This window comes from Bos taurus, chromosome 24 (assembly GCF_002263795.3).
Source record: "Bos taurus isolate L1 Dominette 01449 registration number 42190680 breed Hereford chromosome 24, ARS-UCD2.0, whole genome shotgun sequence".
In the NCBI taxonomy this organism is placed as follows: domain Eukaryota; kingdom Metazoa; phylum Chordata; class Mammalia; order Artiodactyla; family Bovidae; genus Bos; species Bos taurus.
In genome coordinates, this window is record NC_037351.1 from 57,396,750 (window position 1) to 57,413,196 (window position 16,447).

The following is a 16,447-nucleotide window of genomic DNA, read 5'->3' on the forward strand; positions in this document are numbered from 1 at the left end:
GTGAAAAAGGCCTGAGAGGACAGAGTGTTAAAAATATGCACTAAAATGTGTCGTTTAGGAGCTTGATGATTTTTTCTGGGCAGATGGAGATGGTGGAAAGATTTTCAGAAATAATCTCGACACAGTATGTATCACGGATGCATGATGTTTCCAATGGATTTTCCTTTTTAAAATCTCTTGTTTTTACTTATTTCGCTATCCTTCCTTGGGCAAGAGGGAATGGCAGTGAAATAGTGGGCTGCATGGTGGGCCTGAGTGAAATGGTCAGTGTCTTGCCTGTTTTGTGCTGTGTCCTGAATGGACTCCTCAGGGGTCTCCAAGCATCACCACATCTTAACAGGAAGTGTAGTCTTCAGGCTGCAGGATGAAGTAGATTGAATTTCACCAAGCCTTCTGTTTATACCCTGATCATTTTAGAACCAAGGGCTGTTCTGACACTTTGGACTAGACTGCTTCAAGGGAAGGAAAAGGTCATGGAAGTATCATCAATTGAGTTGAAAGGGACCCTGCTTTCTCTGGTTTGACTGTTGTGGCCACACTTGTGGTTTAGTCGCTAAGCCTTGACCAACTCTTGTGACCCCAGGGACTATAGCCCTCCAGGCTCCTCTCTCCATAGGATTTCCCAGGCAAGAATTACTGGCGTGGGTTGCCATTTCCTTCTCCAGGGGACCTGCCAGACCTAGGAACTGAACTCGGGTGTCCTGCATTGCAGGCAGATTCTTTACCGACTGAGCTACAAGTGAAGCCCACTGTGGGCACACTTAGTGTTCAAATACTTGGTTTTGATTCCTTCAGGTGTCTGCTCCAACTATCTGTTCTTTAAAACAACTTGTTTATTTTTGTACTGAATATTATGAGCTATACATAGTAAGCAGAAAGTCCCTCCAGGCGGGAAAAGACCAGCGTTTCCCCAGGTGAATTTGCCTTTCAGAATTTACATAGCCTTCTTTTGGGGCTTCATTTTTATACATCAGGGCAAGTTAGGTGGCATTTACATCTCTCATCTAATAACTCTGAGGAATCTGCTTTTAATCCGTGATCTTTTGTTGCTTACCTTTTGCTGGGAGGTTCAGACAGGGTAAGGATGTCATTATATTGGGTATGTAAGGATTCAAATAGTTTGATAGATGTATGGTTTTTTATTCTTACTCTCTGTGGGATAATCCAGAACTGACAAACTTTTAAAATATATTTAATGACCCACATATGTCATCACTCATCCAGTTCCTTGAGTGACTTTTTAAAGCTTCATTATCATACTTGAGGGTTTTTTTTTTTCCATTTTCTTTTAAAATACCCAGCTAGGTATTTGACTGTTCAAGGAGGACAGAAAAGCTGCTGTGGTCCGATTGTTTAAAAACTGAGCTGAGTAGAAAAGTCAAGATGGAGTAGAAAAACTGAAACACGTGTCCTGAGCTCCAGCTGAAGAACCTAGCGTGTCTTCACAGCAGAGAGGTTTTCAGGCTAGAAGGTCCGCTGTGGGGCTCTTCACTTTCCTAAGGAGTTGGGCTGGGTTGAACACTGCATACTAACAGCCTCGTTCTGGGTTCTTTATAGTACCTTTCTCAAGAGTAAAAGCACCTCAAGCTTAGTATCTGTTCAGTGTGCACTTCGTGATCATGCTTTTCCACTTGAAAAAAGAGATGCTTAATTGTAGTATAACTTTAAACACTTGAATGTAATTTCAGTATTTAAGTTTGTTAACCTCTTGTCTCAAATGGTAGAGAATCTGCCTGCAAGGGGACCCAGCTTCAATCCCTGGGTCAGGAAGATCCCCTGGAGAAGGACATGGCAACCCACTCCAGTGTTCTTGCCTGGAGAATTCCGTGGACAGAGGAGCCTGGTGGGCTTCACTCCACAAGGTCGCAAAGAGTCAGACATGACTGAGTGACTAATTTTCACTTTTTCACTTTCAGTCTCTTATGGTAGAAGCCATGTTTTGTTGTTTTCTTTTTAAAATCCTGATATAATAATCTACGTGTTCACATATATATTATGAGGATACCCAGATGCTGTAGCAAAGGACAAAGTGCGGAAAATCGTTTTATATAAACACAGTGTGCTTAAGGGCCCGCCTACACCCTTGGTTGAAATTATATTAGCAAGAGATGCTCCTGTATCCTGCAGTCCAGTGCTCTCCTTTGATGGGTATATGCAGCAAGGGTCGTGTTTTATTTTGTGTTTATCAACTTAGAGATGCGAGTTTCCTTAAGAATTATGTAGACCCTAACCCTAACCCTTCTAGTTTAAAGATGAGGAAACTGAGGGTGTTATTTTCACACTTGAGAATATTCTGTGTCTCACAAGCATGCAGTAATTATCTTTGAACGTGCAGCGTGCGAAGCGCTGTGAGCAGTCTGTCGCCCGCTGCCTGTGGCGGGTACCAGTGCTTGCTTTGTGTGGGGTCTCCTGAGTCAGTGCTTCTGCTGGGCACACGTGCCTCATCTGAGCTGTCCTATCCGCTGAACAGAAAGTTCTACAGAACAGTCTTCCCAGCCTCTTAGAGTCCAACCATTAAGGCATGCTTATACATAGGACAGGACACTGTGGGTCATGATGGACAGAAGTGATGTCATGGAAGGGGAAGATCGGAACTAGATCTAGAAAGATGACCGGGATTTGTCTCAGTGGGTCAGCGGGAGGAGCCATGTTTTGAAAGACTGAAGGTAGAAACCACCAGTGATGTGATTTGAGTATTTGCCCAATAATTTTAATTCCTTGATCACAGTTAGCAAGTTTCAACCTGTTGTTTCTTAATGCCAACGGTTGTTAAAGAATTGGCAGGTGGGGGGGTGGGGGCGTGTGGTGATCAGCATGAATAATTCCTCTCTTGCCATCAAATGTGGAGTTGAGTGAATCCCTTCCTTTCCTACCTGCCTGCCTTCCACAGACCTATTCTGCCAGCACCTGGCTGGAGGTAGGAGGATGGGTGTGGAGGTGAACAGGGCTGAAGCGGGTGCAGAGGGACAGGGTGTCCAGGCCTCGAAGCCCATGGTGGTGGAGTGGGTGTCGTACGGAGGGAGGAGGCTGCTGACGGCAGGTGCGATCCTGTTTACATCCTCAGGGCCCGCACCGGCTCCTGGACGGGGCCTGCAGGCGGAAAGAGGGAGGCCTCAGAGCTGCGCCCGTCCCCTTAGAGGATGGGCAGAGCCCCAACCTTGGCTGCGTTTCCTCTTCCAGAACCTTGGAACAGTCGTGCGTTTTCTCAGGCTGGTTAGTCTAGCCTCAGTTCTCAGACCGTCAGACCTGAGTACCGGAGACCGTCCCTGTGGTGGCGCAGGGCCTGGAAAATGGGAAGCATTTATTCTCCTTAAGCAAGTGTTCTTTCAAGAGGCTTTCTGCTGCCTGTGTCACAGCAGGATGTGGGTGGGTTTATTTTTTGCACTTTTGCACCAGGCAGTCTGCTCCTGATTTGCAGATTGCATTTATTGTAAGGCATATTGTCCATTGATGAATAATGTGTGGGCTGCAGAGCAGATCTGCAGCGTTTAAAATAGCTCGTTTAGCCTGCAGGCCTCACCCCCAGAGAGAGGCAGGCCTTTCAGAAGTCGTGTCCCGGAGCAGGGCTTGCTGCATCTGTTTTCCCCGGTTTCTGAGGTCATTGTTTTTGTCCTCTGGTTCATCGTGTGCTTCCTTGACAGACGGAGGCCTTGAAACACGGTCACAGCCTCGGTGCAGGGAGAAGATGTGAGCCCGGGAGAGCATTCTTAAGTCGCTGCTGAGGAAATTGATGCTCCTTTGTCCCAGCAACAGTTTCCCTGATAACATGGGTTGAAACAAAGGGAAATACCAAGCCCCAGTGTTTTGTGCTGACGTCCTGCCTAAGGCATCAGAAAGTGGCTCCTCATTTCTCGGAACCCACGTCTTCAGGCCTGTGCAGAGGTGCTGGGTTTGCCGAAGCCGATGGAGGCCTCGGAGAGTGGAAAGTTCCATTAGAGAGAGCGGGCCTGGGAACAGTGTCTCAGCCTCGCGACCAGGAAGGGGTCAGGGCCAGGGTACCAAGTGGTTCGGAGGCGCCTCCCTTAGGGAGCGGAGCCCTGCAGTCCGCTGATCTGAGCTCCCAGAACCCTCCGGGCAGATAGTTTTTCCTTTTGAGCAGGTTTCTTATTTTGCCACATGAATGTGTTGCAACCTTGTCTCGGTGGCCAGGTGGCCTGTGCTGGAATGCTGGTGTGTGTTGCCAAGCAAAACAGATGCGGGAAGACTTCCCTGAAGTGGGGGTTGGGGTGGGGGGGTGGAGGGGCAGGGAAGGTCGGTTGTGTTGGGGGCGGGATAGGACTAAATGGTCTTTATCTACAGGATAGCAGCTTAAAAAGCCATTGCTTCACAACTCAGAAAATCATCCTAGGTTCTCACAAGCATTTCTAGGCCTACTGAGGGCCTTTTTTTTTTTTTTTTCCTTTCTCTCCACACCCTGCATTCAGAATGGGGTTTGAATAGTTCAACACAGCAGGAAGAATTAAGTATTAAAATTAACCTTCTGTCCAGCACAAGCCACTGGTCATCAGGTTTTTCAATTCTCTCTTAATGTATTGCTCTTTCTGCCTATTCATAGGCAGACTCCTAACAGAATGAAATCTGCCAAGGATGATTCCGATTTGGTAAGGAGAATCTCATCGACTCTGATTATCCAGCTCATTAAAGGACCCCATGGCCAGGTGTGGGTGATTGTTGGGAGTGGGGGATGGCACCCAGGTGACTCTGACGTGCAGCCAGGGTTGAGAACAACTAGTTTAAGAAGTTAGTACTAGTGACCACCTTAATCTCGGCTTGGAGTTAATCAGTCACCCCTGGTGTAAATACTGATGTAGTGCATTTATTCTTATATGTTCTTTCCTCATCACCCCCTCCAAATATACATTTGTCTGTGTGGTGGCCCATCCTGGAAGTGGGCTGTCCTTTTGTGGCTTAGTCCACAAGGTACATTTCCTTTCCAAGGAGGCTTATGTGTTAAGAGCAACAGTGTGTTACAGTTGGATGTTTGCAACTTACATGGAGAAAAATTTCTCTCCCCAAATTGCTTCGAAAGGAAAGCAATAATTTTCTCTTGCATTTCCAACCGCCACGAGCAGGTGAAAGTGGGGTCCCGGTTCTAGACAGGCAAGGCCGGTCTGCCCTGTTAGGTCTTACCTGCAAATGTGACTGTTCTCCAGGGAACGAAAGCTATCTTCCTTCTGTAAATATTAACAGAGTGCATTTTTGTGGTTTTGAAAACTCCACTTCTTGGAAGTGTTGACAAGGCGTCAAGCCTTCATGAATTTCAGAGAAGTGGTAATAGGTGCTTTCTTCCCTGTAATGTTTAAAAGCAGAATATTAAAAATGCAAAAGGATTTTATAGGTTAGCTGCACCAGTGTCTCGTTTTTTAAACAAACAAGCATATGGCTTGTCCGAAGGCACACAGGGAGAGGGTCGCAGAGCTTTGATGCCAGGAGACCTGGTGCCCAAACCACTGCTGTTCCTGCTACGCCCGGTGCGTGCGTGTGTGTCCAGCCATGTCCGACACTGTGTGACCCCATGGACTGTAGCCCACCAGGCTCTTCTATCCATGGAGTTTTCCAGGCAGGAATTCTGGAGTGGGTTGCCATGTCTTACTGCAGGGAATCTTCCCAACCCAGGGATCAAACCCGTGTCTCTTGAGTCTCCTGCGTTGGCAGGCGGACTCTCTACTACTTGTGCCACGCGGGGAGCCCGGCGCCCAGCACAGGGAGTGTTTATTACTCCAGCCGCGTCTGGGGGTCTTACAGGTGAGCTCTCCAAGGATAGTTCACATGCTTCTGCACTCCTTTTCACGCTGTCTTAAGTTGAACATTCCAAGCATATCTCTATGTTTTGTTTTGTTTGTTTTTGACTGTTACCCTCACAGCAAAGGATTATTGTATAATGTAGTCATTCTTTATGGAAGTTTTTCTTAATGATGCCATCAGGGCTTAATAAGATATATAATACATTTTGCATCATCATTAAAGCTCTCAAGACGCCCATGATCTTTGGGACGAGCTTGCTGCTTATGTTGATTTTCCATCTTTCTTGCTCGTCAATTACCACTTTTTATAGCCATCAGTATCGGAGAAGGTAATGGCACCCCACTCCAGTACTCTTGCCTGGAAAATCCCATGGATGGAGGAGCCTGGTAGGCTGTAGTCCATGGGGTCGGGAAGAGTCAGACACGACTGAGCAACTTCCTTTTCACTTTTCACTTTCATGCATTGGAGAAGGAAATGGCAACCCACTCCAGTGTTCTTGCCTGGAGAATCCCAAGGATGGGGGAGCCTGGTGGGCTTCCTTCTATGGGGTCGCACAGAGTCGGACACGACTGAAGCGACTTAGCAGCAGCAGCAGCATAGCCATCAGTATAGTAACCTGCCTTCCTTTTACCTGCTAACGACTCAGCAGGTGTTTAGGCAAGCTTGTTAGGATTGTTTATAGAATGAGGCTGTAAATAGGCTGAGAGTAAGGATTTGAGTCGTTCTTCTTGAATAAAGCATGTGATCTGCCTTTTGTCTTTCCAGTCCCTTTGCCTATTTTATTCTTGTTTTTCCTTGGAGCATGTCTGGAATCAGATTATTTTAAGATTTTAGAATGCAGTGGGATAGAATCTGTGCCAGCTGTTTAGCACAGTTCTTGGCACATACAGTGTATTAGTGCTTGATCAGTGTGAGTTCTTTTTACAATTATTCCGTCTGAAGGAGATGTAAGTTCTTCCCAGGTGTTTACGGATTGGGGGCCCAGCAAACCTGTCATCTGCTTTTATGTTCGTGCACACATTTGTGGTTCATCTTAATTTTTATTGCTGTCTGGGTTTTGTGCTTATCCTTTTAGGGTTAATGAATTTTCTACTGGACTGTATGGAAGAACCATGAAAAAAATCAATGAAAAGTTTTCTTAGAAAAGATTTTATGAGTCACTAAACTACCATGTGTCGGCAACTTCAGACTTTAAGGACTTTCAAGGGTTTGATGGTTTATTCTCCTTTTTTTTTTTTTTTAATTGAACTATAGTTAATTTACAATGTTGTGTTAGTTTCTGGTGTGTAGCAAAAATGATTTATTCTCCTCTTTTTTAAAGGCCAAACGAAGATCACTTTATAATAGTGGCTGCCTTTCCCCTAGATGTATTTCTAGGAAAGTTCTTTCTGATTTTCATTAAATCCAAAGAGTTGTCAAAATTTAAAAGTCACCCTTTAGGTCTGTAAAGTATGAAAACCAAATTATAAACCATGATGTACAGTTGATTATATCAAGTAATTTTATCAACAGTTATGTAATTGCACATATTGTGTCTTTTGCTGTTGAATAGGATAAAAATGTAGGAATTGAGTTAACCTCATTGATTATGTTTATCTGATAATAATTGTATTAAAGTGAGCCTTTATTTTTCTTTTTGTATGTTTTCCCTACTTCACACTGAGTGTGCTTCTCTCTTATCTCTGAATTTCAGGAGTCTATTAATAAAGTATGTGTAAAGAATTAGTTGCTAATTTTGGATGTGCTTGAAATGAGATTGTCAGCAAATTACAACTTCAAACATAGGACTGCAGTTTGTTATAGATTGGACATCATCCCTGGTATAGACGATAAATTCCAGTGTATGAAAAATATAGACTTTATTACTTCTGATTTTTCCATATATTAGACTTTTCTTATATGCCTTTAAGATACTTAAAATGTAATATAAGATCAGGGATAGTTTTTTACCCCAGACAAATCTTTATTTGTATTAAGATTTTGCAGTGTTAAATTTATTGGAAATTTAACTGATTAAATAGTATCTGTTTACTAAACCCAAGTCTCTAGGTAACAGCTGTGGAATAAGCTATAATTCAGTGGTAAAGCTGGCAGGAAATTAATATTATTTAATGCAACTTCCTCCCTTTAACAAAAAAAATTAATGAACTCCAGAGCAGTTTGTGGTTTGCTTGTTGTTGCTTCCTTTATGAACCCGAAGGTCAGGGAGGATCCGTGACCCTTCTGAATCCCTTTTACCTCCTAGATGCGGCTCTGGAGGTGCAAGTGTTCCGTAAGAGAGACGCGGCCATGCTCTTGGGAGGCTCGTGTTCCAGTTACTCTAGTTATGCTAGATGGTAAAAAGATACAACTAAATGAAGTGAGCATTTATGTAAATATGCCAAAGGAGGTAAACAGGAGGCTGAGACAGAGTGGTGGGGAGGCCTGTGTGAAGAAGGGTGGCCAGGGGAAGCCCTCTCAGTGGCTGAGTGTGGCCGGGTCTGACGGGTGAGCTGCGAGGGTGAAGAGCGCGCGGGCAGAAGAAACCTGCTCTCCTGCCCGCAGAGGTCCTGTGAAGGGAGCTGGGGGAGCGAAGGGGGATCACAGTGACACTGAGCACAGAGAGGGAAGCAGGGGGTGGTCCTTGGGCCGTTGAAGATGAGCCCAGACCGCAGCGCCTTCACGTCAGAGGTTGTGTCCTGTCCATAGCTCACGTGGAAGCACCTTGGTAGATCAAAAAAGTCGAATTTCGATCCAGCTTCTCTGGAGCCTAGGGAAAAAAAAGTAGCTGTTTTTAAAAATACAAGTCATCTGACTTTCTGGAGGAAGAGCACTTAGCACCTGATACCACCTTTGAGATGTATAAAGGGTTCCTCACTCCAGTTGCGCCTCTGCAAACCATCTGGGTGTCGTTTCGGGGGCTCTGAAGAGCCTCCAGTACCACAGTCCTTTATGTCTCAGCGCAGCAAAGAATTCAGCAAGAGGCAAAGTGAGAGATGGGAAGTGATTTGTTAGAATAGGATGCTTCTGAGGCTCACAGGCAGGTGGGCAGGAGGGTGCCAGGCCCCAAGATCACTCATGGGGATACAGTTTTATAATCGAAGGAGAAGTGGGGAGGGAGAGAAGAATGCCTTCCTCTTTCTTGAGTGGACATCCTGCGTCCATCACCAGCTCCTCCTCCAGGTTGAGCAGGGGAGTTTTACTATCCCTACGTGCCCAAGCCAGGTCCACAAATTACTGTGTTTTATGTGTTCAGAGAGCACGTCCTAGGGATCCCTAACTTGCTGAGCTCGCTGGCAGGATGCGTTTCTCGTGTCTCCATTGTTTTATTGTCCAGGGGCATGTCCTGTGCTTCTGTGGCATGGTTTTGTTTATAAGCAAGCCTGCTTGGGCTTATGGTTAAGCAAAGCTGCTCTCTTGAGTAACCATTCGTTTACAGGGGTCTCCCATATTTTTTTACTTACAGACCCCTAGTGGGATGAACTATTTAATAGCATACTTTGTCCCTTTATTAACTATTTAATTACACACATTATTCCTTTACGCTGTCCCTATTGCTCTTAAAAATGATTGTTCTGTTCAGTCGCTCAGTTGTGTCCGACTCTTCGCAACCCCATGAATCGCAGCATGCCAGGCCTCCCTATCCATCACCAACTCCTGGAGTTCACTCAGACTCACATCCATCGAGTCAGTGATGCCATCCAGCCATCTCATCCTCTGTTGTCCTCTTCTCCTCCTGCCCACAATCCCTCCCAGCATCAGGGTCTTTTCCAATGAGTCAACTCTTTGCATGAGGTGGCCGAAGTACTGGAGTTTCAGCTTTAGCATCATTCCTTCCAATAAACACCCAGGGCTGATCTCCTTTAGAATGGACTGGTTGGATCTCCTTGCAGTCCAAGGGACTCTCAAGAGTCTTCTCCAACACCACAATTCAGCATCACAGTTCTTCAGCACTCAGCATTCTTCACAGTCCAACTCTCATATCCATACATGACCACAGGAAAAACCATAGCCTTGACTAAATGGACCTTTGTTGGCAAAGTAATGTCTCTGCTTTTCAATATGCTATCTAGGTTGGTCATAACTTTTCTTCTAAGGAGTAAACGTCTTTTAATTTCATGGCTGCAGTCACCATCTGCAGTGATTTTGGAGCGCCAAAAAATAAAGTCTGACACTGTTTCCACTGTTTCCCCATCTATTTCCCATGAAGTGATGGGACTGGATGCCATGATCTTCGTTTTCTGAATGTTGAGCTTTAAGCCAACTTTTTCATTCTCTTTCACTTTGATCAAGAGGGTTTTGAGTTCCTCTTCACTTTCTGCCATAAGGGTGGTGTCATCTGCATATCTGAGGTTATTGATATTTCTCCCGACAATCTTGATTCCAGCTTGTGCTTCTTCCAGCCCAGCGTTTCTCATGATGTACTCTGCATATAAGTTAAATAAGCAGGGTGACAATATACAGCCTTGACTACTCCTTTTCCTATTTGGAACCAGTCTGTTGTTCCATGTCCAGTTCTAACTGTTGCTTCCTGACCTGCATATAGGTTTCTGAAGAGGCAGGTCAGGTGGTCTGGTATTCCCATCTCTTGAAGAATTTTCCACAGTTTATTGTGATCCACACAGTCAAAGGCTTTGGCATAGTCAATAAAGCAGAAATACATGTTTTTCTGGAACTCTCTTGCTTTTTCGATGATCCATTGGATGGTGGAAACTTGATCTTTGGTTCCTCTGCCTTTTCTAAAACCAGCTTGAACATCTGGAAGTTCATGGTTCACGTATTGCTGAAGCCTGGCTTGGAGAATTTTGAGCATTACTTTACTAGCGTGTGAGATGAGTGCAATTGTGTGGTAGTTTGAGCATTCTTTGGCATTGCCTTTCTTTGGGATTGGAATGAAAACTGACCTTTTCCAGTCCTGTGGCCACTGCTGAGTTTTCCAAATTTGCTGGCATATTGAGTGCAGCACTTTCACAGCATCATCTTTCAGGATTTGAAATAGCTCAACTGGAATTCCATCACTTCCACTAGCTTTGTTCATAGTGATGCTTTCTAAGGCCCACTTGACTTCACATTCCAGGATGTCTGGCTCTAGGTCAGTGATCACACCATCGTGATTATCTGGGTCGTGAAGCTCTTTTTTGTACAGTTCTTCTGTGTATTCTTGCCACCTCTTCTTAATATCTTCTGCCTCTGTTAGGTCCATACCATTTCTGTCCTTTATTGAGCCCATCTTTGCATGAAATGTTCCCTTGGCTTCTCGAATTTTCTTGAAGAGATCTCTAGTCTTTCCCATTCTGTTGTTTTCCTCTATTTCTTTGCATTGATCGCTGAGGAAGGCTTTCTCATCTCTTCTTGCTATTCTTTGGAACTCTGCATTCAGATGCTTATATCTTTCGTTTTCTCTTTTGCTTTTCGCTTCTCTTCTTTTCATAGCTATTTGTAAGGCCTCCCCAGACAGCCATTTTGCTTTTTTGCATTTCTTTTCTATGGGAATGGTCTTGATCCCTGTCTCCCGTACAGTGTCACGAACCTCCGTCCATAGTTCATCAGGCACTCTATCAGATCTAGTCCCTTAAATCTATTTCTCACTTCCACTGTATAATCAAAAGGGATTTAATTTAGGTCATACCTGAATGGTCTAGTGGTTTTCCCTACTTTCTTCAATTTCAGTCTGAATTTGGCAATAAGGAGTTCATGATCTGAGTTACTGTCAGCTCCCGGTCTTGTTTTTGCTGACTGTATAGAGCTGCATCTTTGGCTGCAAAGAATATAATCCCAGATTTCAGTGTTGACCATCTGGTGATGTCCATGTGTAGAGTCTTTTCTTATGTTGTTGGAAGAGGGTGTTTGTCATGACCAGTGCGTTCTCTTGGCAAAATTCTATTAGCCTTTGCCCTGCTTCATTCCATATTCTAAGGCCAAATTTGCCTGTTACTCCAGGTGTTTCTTGACTTCCTACTTTTGCATTCCAGTCCCCTATAATGAAAAGGGCATCTTTTTGGGTTGTTAGTTCTAAAGGGTCTTGTAGATCTTCATAGAACCATTCAACTTCAGCTTCTTCAGTGTTACTGGTTGGGGCATAGACTTGGATTACTGTGATATTGAATGGTTTGCCTTGGAAACGAAGAGAGATCATTCTGTCGTTTTTGAGATTGCATCCAAGTACTGCATTTTGGACTCTCTTGTTGACCATGATGGCTACTCCGTTTCTTCTAAGGGATTCCTGCCCACAGTAGTAGATATAATGGTCATCTGAGTTAAATTCACACATTCCAGTCCATTTGAGTTCGCTGATTCCTAGAATGTCGACGTTCACTCTTGCCATCTCCTGTTTGACCACTTCCAATTTGCCTTGATTCATGGACCTGACATTCCAGGTTCCTATGCAGTATTGCTCTTTACAGCATCGGACCTTGCTTCCATCACCAGTCACATCCACAACTGGGTATTGTTTTTGCTTTGGCTCCATCCCTTCATTCTTTCTGGAGTTATTTCTCCACTGATCTCCAGTAGCATATTGGGCCCCTACTGACCTGGGGAGTTCCTCTTTCAGTATCCTATCATTTTGCCTTTTCATACTGTTCATGGGGTTCTCAAGGCAAGAATACTGAAGTGGTTTGCCATTCCCTTCTCCAGTGGACCACATTCTGTCAGACCTCTCCACCATGACCCGCCCATCTTGGGTTGCCCCACGGGCATGGCTTAGTTTCATTGAGATAGACAAGGCTGTGGTCCTAGTGTGATTAGATTGACTAGTTTTCTGTGAGTATGGTTTCAGTGTGTTTGCCCTCTGATGCCCTCTTGCGACACCTACCGTCTTACTTGGGTTTCTCTTACCTTGGGCGTGGGGTATCTCTCCACGGCTGCTCCAGCAAAGCGCAGCCACTGCTCCTTACCTTGGACAAGGGCTATCTCCTCACCGCCGCCCCTCCTGACCTTCCATGTGGGATAGCTCCTCTAGGCCCTCCTGCGCCCGCACAGCCCCTGCTCCTTACCTTGGACGAGGGGTGTCTCCTCACCGCCGCCCCTCCTGACCTTGAACATGGAGTCGCTCCTCTAGGCCCTCCTGCGCCCGCGCAGCCACAGCTCCTTGGGAGTGGGGTAGCTCATCCTGGCTGCCGCCCCTGGCCTCGGACGTAGGGTAGCTCCTCTTGGCTGCCACCCCTGACCTCGGACGGAGGGTAGCTCCTCTCGGCCGTTCCTGCACTGTCGCAGCCTGGCACTCTCGGCCGCCGCCCCTGACCTTGGATGCGGGTAGCTCCTCTTGGCCGCCGCCCCTCGGGCATAGGGTCCTCCCGGCTTCTGCCCCTGACCTCGGACGTGGGGTGGCTCCTTTCGGCCACGCTTAGTGCGCTGTCGCAGCCGCCCGCGCTTGTGATAAAAATTATAGGGAGGCGCTTAAAATTTTTCTGTTTATTGAATTAGAGTTAATCTAGAGTGTTGTGTTAATTACTACTATACAGTAAGTGATTTGGTTATATACGTATTTACATTCGTTTTCATATAGTTTTTCATTATGGTTTATCACGGGATATTGAATATAGTTCCCTGTGCTAAAACAGTAGGACCTTGTTGATAATCCATCATAGGATATGTACTGTGTGTCTGCTAATCTCAAACTCCCTTTCCCCCTAAAAGGCAGTTCTTATTTCCTTCCCTAAATTCTGTGTCGCATATTTAGCCTCTGCTGAGATCCCTAAAGACAGGACATATAGGAATGTGTGAGGTCATAAAGATTTCCTTACGTGTCTTTAGATTCCATCTTCACTTTTGAAATGTCGGGCAGAGAAACGTAAGCTGGTCTTGTTGGTTTTCCATTTGCGTGACCCTGTATGGTTGTTGACAGTTGGGTATTGTAGATAGGGCTTTATGACCTCATAACGAGTTGGGCTAATGTATCTATCCATTCAGTAAGTTCCAATTGGCAACATGCTCCGTTTTTGGACTACAGTGGTAGTCGGCTGTTTGACCTTCAGTGCAGATTTCATCCTGACCCTGGTTAAATCCAGAAGATTGTAGGCACACATCCTTCTTTGAGAAAACATGAGAAGACCGCATGGAAGATAAGGGTGGCTGCCGGGATCACCACCCCTGCTCATCACGAGGTGGTGTGTCTCCCCTCCCCTGGCATTGGCCAGCACTGTGAATGCAGAGGCAGGGACACTGGGCTCCCTCAGCGTTTAGTCTTTAAAAGACCTGGCAGCTTCTGCTTCCTGCCTTTGGGGAGTGTGTGCCTCTAGGATCCGGCTGCCACGTGAAGAAGCCCACATGGAGAAAAGTTCCAGCCTTCCATTATCCCCACCAAAGTGCCCGACAGTTGAGTGAAGCCTGGATGGACCATCTAAACGGCTCTGGTGGTTTTAAGCCCCTAAACTTCTGGGTCGATTTTTTTTTTTTTTTTTGGTGACAGATAAGCTCCCTTAACATGCAGCCTTGGGGAGTTTAACCCTTGCTTGTCATCAGAGCCGCCTCATGTAGGTGAGCCCTGCGGGCTGTGGGGTGAAGGGCTCGGACAGCTGCTCTTCCCGGAAGCTGGAGGAGGGCCGCCGTGCTCAGGATGGGCTGACCACATAGCTCAGGGATACACTGGCTCAGACAGCTGAGCAGCAACTGCAGCGGCCCCGACGAGCCGAGCGAGTGGGCGTCTCGCTGTCGGAATGGAGTTGTTCAACTCGAAGGGGGAAGAGAAATGTGTAGTTTAAGGAAATCCATCATGCTGTCAGAAGTGGCACTGAGAGAAGCGGTCTTTACCTAGGCCTTGCCCCAAGATGCAGTTTTTAAATCCAGTTTAGTAAGTGGTGGTGAAGGACCTCTTCCAAATAATAAAAACATGGCTTGATACAGGATGACGGTCTCCATTGTCTCCTCTGAATCGCGAGTGAATTTCAGGCTCCAGTAAAATGCCATGGGCCTCGTCCCGCAGGCCCTTGTAGCCGTAGTTGTTGGTAAAGTGTGTCTTGTCTGGTCTCGTTTTTTTTAGTAGGTGCTCAGTGAGTGGAATCAGTTTAGTTTCCCCAGTCATTTGATTCACGTTACATGCCACTTACCTAAAGTTTGCTCTAAAGCAAAATCTGTTAACGTTTAAAATCACAGCAAATGACGTCAGCCACAAGCACACCTGCGCACTTCGGTGGATTTTCTTCATGCCATGTGATTAACCACTGCACGCACACACACACACACACACACACACACACAAACACCCCCCAAAAACAGGTTCGACATGAAAGGAATTTCATGTTTCTTGAGTAACTTGCAAAGATACAAAGCCCTGGTGGCACATCTTGCACACGAAGCTGTGCGAGCGCTCATTTTGGGGGAAACCGCCGTCTGGCACCTGTGTCAGTCGGTCCTCTGGCTGGGGCCAGAACCACCTCAACGTCGTGGGGCTGCTCCGGGAGCTGGGGATGGACAGGGAGGCCTGGCATGCTGCGGTCCCTGGGGTCGCAGAGAGGCGAACACGGCTGAGTGGCTGACCTGAACGGAGGAGCACCAGCCTTTCTGCCACTGCTGCCTCGAAGCCACACCCCCCGCCCGTGCCCTGACCTCGCCTGGAGAAGGGTGGGACCACCCTACGAAGCAGAGGCCCCCACCCCACTGCACCCTGCGATCACCTGGGGGCCGCTGGTGTCCCTGGTGACGAGGCTCAGCCGCCTGTCGTCGCCATGGTGTATGTGGGCCCCCCCTACCCCCGTGGGAGCAACTGGTTGGGTTAACTCTCTGGGCTCTTTTGACACTTTTTCACGCTAATGTTTTGTTAAAGATTCTTGTTCACGTCCAGTAGCAAGGGAAAAAAAAAAAATCTGGCCTTGTGTTGAGGTTTTGCTTGCAGTTTTAAAAATAGCCCTGCTGGAGTGTTTTAAATAAATAGAGCACCCGGTTTAAGGCCCTTTGTCTCTGCTGGCAGTTTCTGTGACCCTTGGTCATGTTGCTTTTCTGAGCCCACTTCCTTATCTGTTAAGTGACAGCACGCGCGTTCGAGTTTCTGTAAGGAATAAATGAGATCGCTTAAAGAGCTCTGGAGATGCTAATGTGCTGTACAAGTGTGGTTGATTATGCTGTTATTCCTGAGGAAATGCTTACTAGAGAAAGTATAACGGTCCATCCACACACCACCACCACCCCACCCCACCCCCAGCCTCCCAGATGATGGCTTGAGAAAGATTTCAGGCTTAAGTGATTAAGGAAGACTCCAGGATATAAGGACCCACCTCTTTGGTCTGAGCTGTGCCTAAGGTGGGCCTGGCCTGTGAAATCGTCAGGATGTGTTGGATGTCCATGCTTACCACTCCTGACACCCTTGCGCATAGGCCCTTTGCTGGGGTAGACCATGTCCTGCTGCTTGTTTCTGTCTAAAGAGAGTTGGTTTTCTTCCCCGGAGAGTATTTATTTCTTAGTGCCAGGCTCCAGGTTGGCTGTCCTACCCTTGGCTTTTTGCTTGGCAGATGGGCAGCCAGGTCATAAGGGGGAATTTATGGCAGGTCTGGGTAAGAGCACTGGACAAGGAGGAGAAAGGGGACTTGGCTGTTGAAAGGAAGGCACGTTAGCCTTGGCATTGCTGAGCCCACTTTGCCCTGGGGGCTAAGGTTTGAATTCTGGATGGTGTGGGTTCCCTCCTGGGGGAGGGAAGAGAGCATTAAGAAGGGGAAAGGGGGAAAAAATGCTTTGGTGAAAATAGAAGCAACAGATAAAATAGAGGATGGTAATTCTGACACAATCCCTG

The 16,447-nt window shown here is 46.4% G+C and overlaps 1 protein-coding gene across 14 annotated transcripts in view; it reads left to right on the top strand.

The window, feature by feature from the left end:
• Positions 1-16,447, top strand: part of NEDD4L (NEDD4 like E3 ubiquitin protein ligase) — a 386,984-nt gene that overhangs the window by 233,108 nt on the left and 137,429 nt on the right. The window lies entirely within an intron of this gene.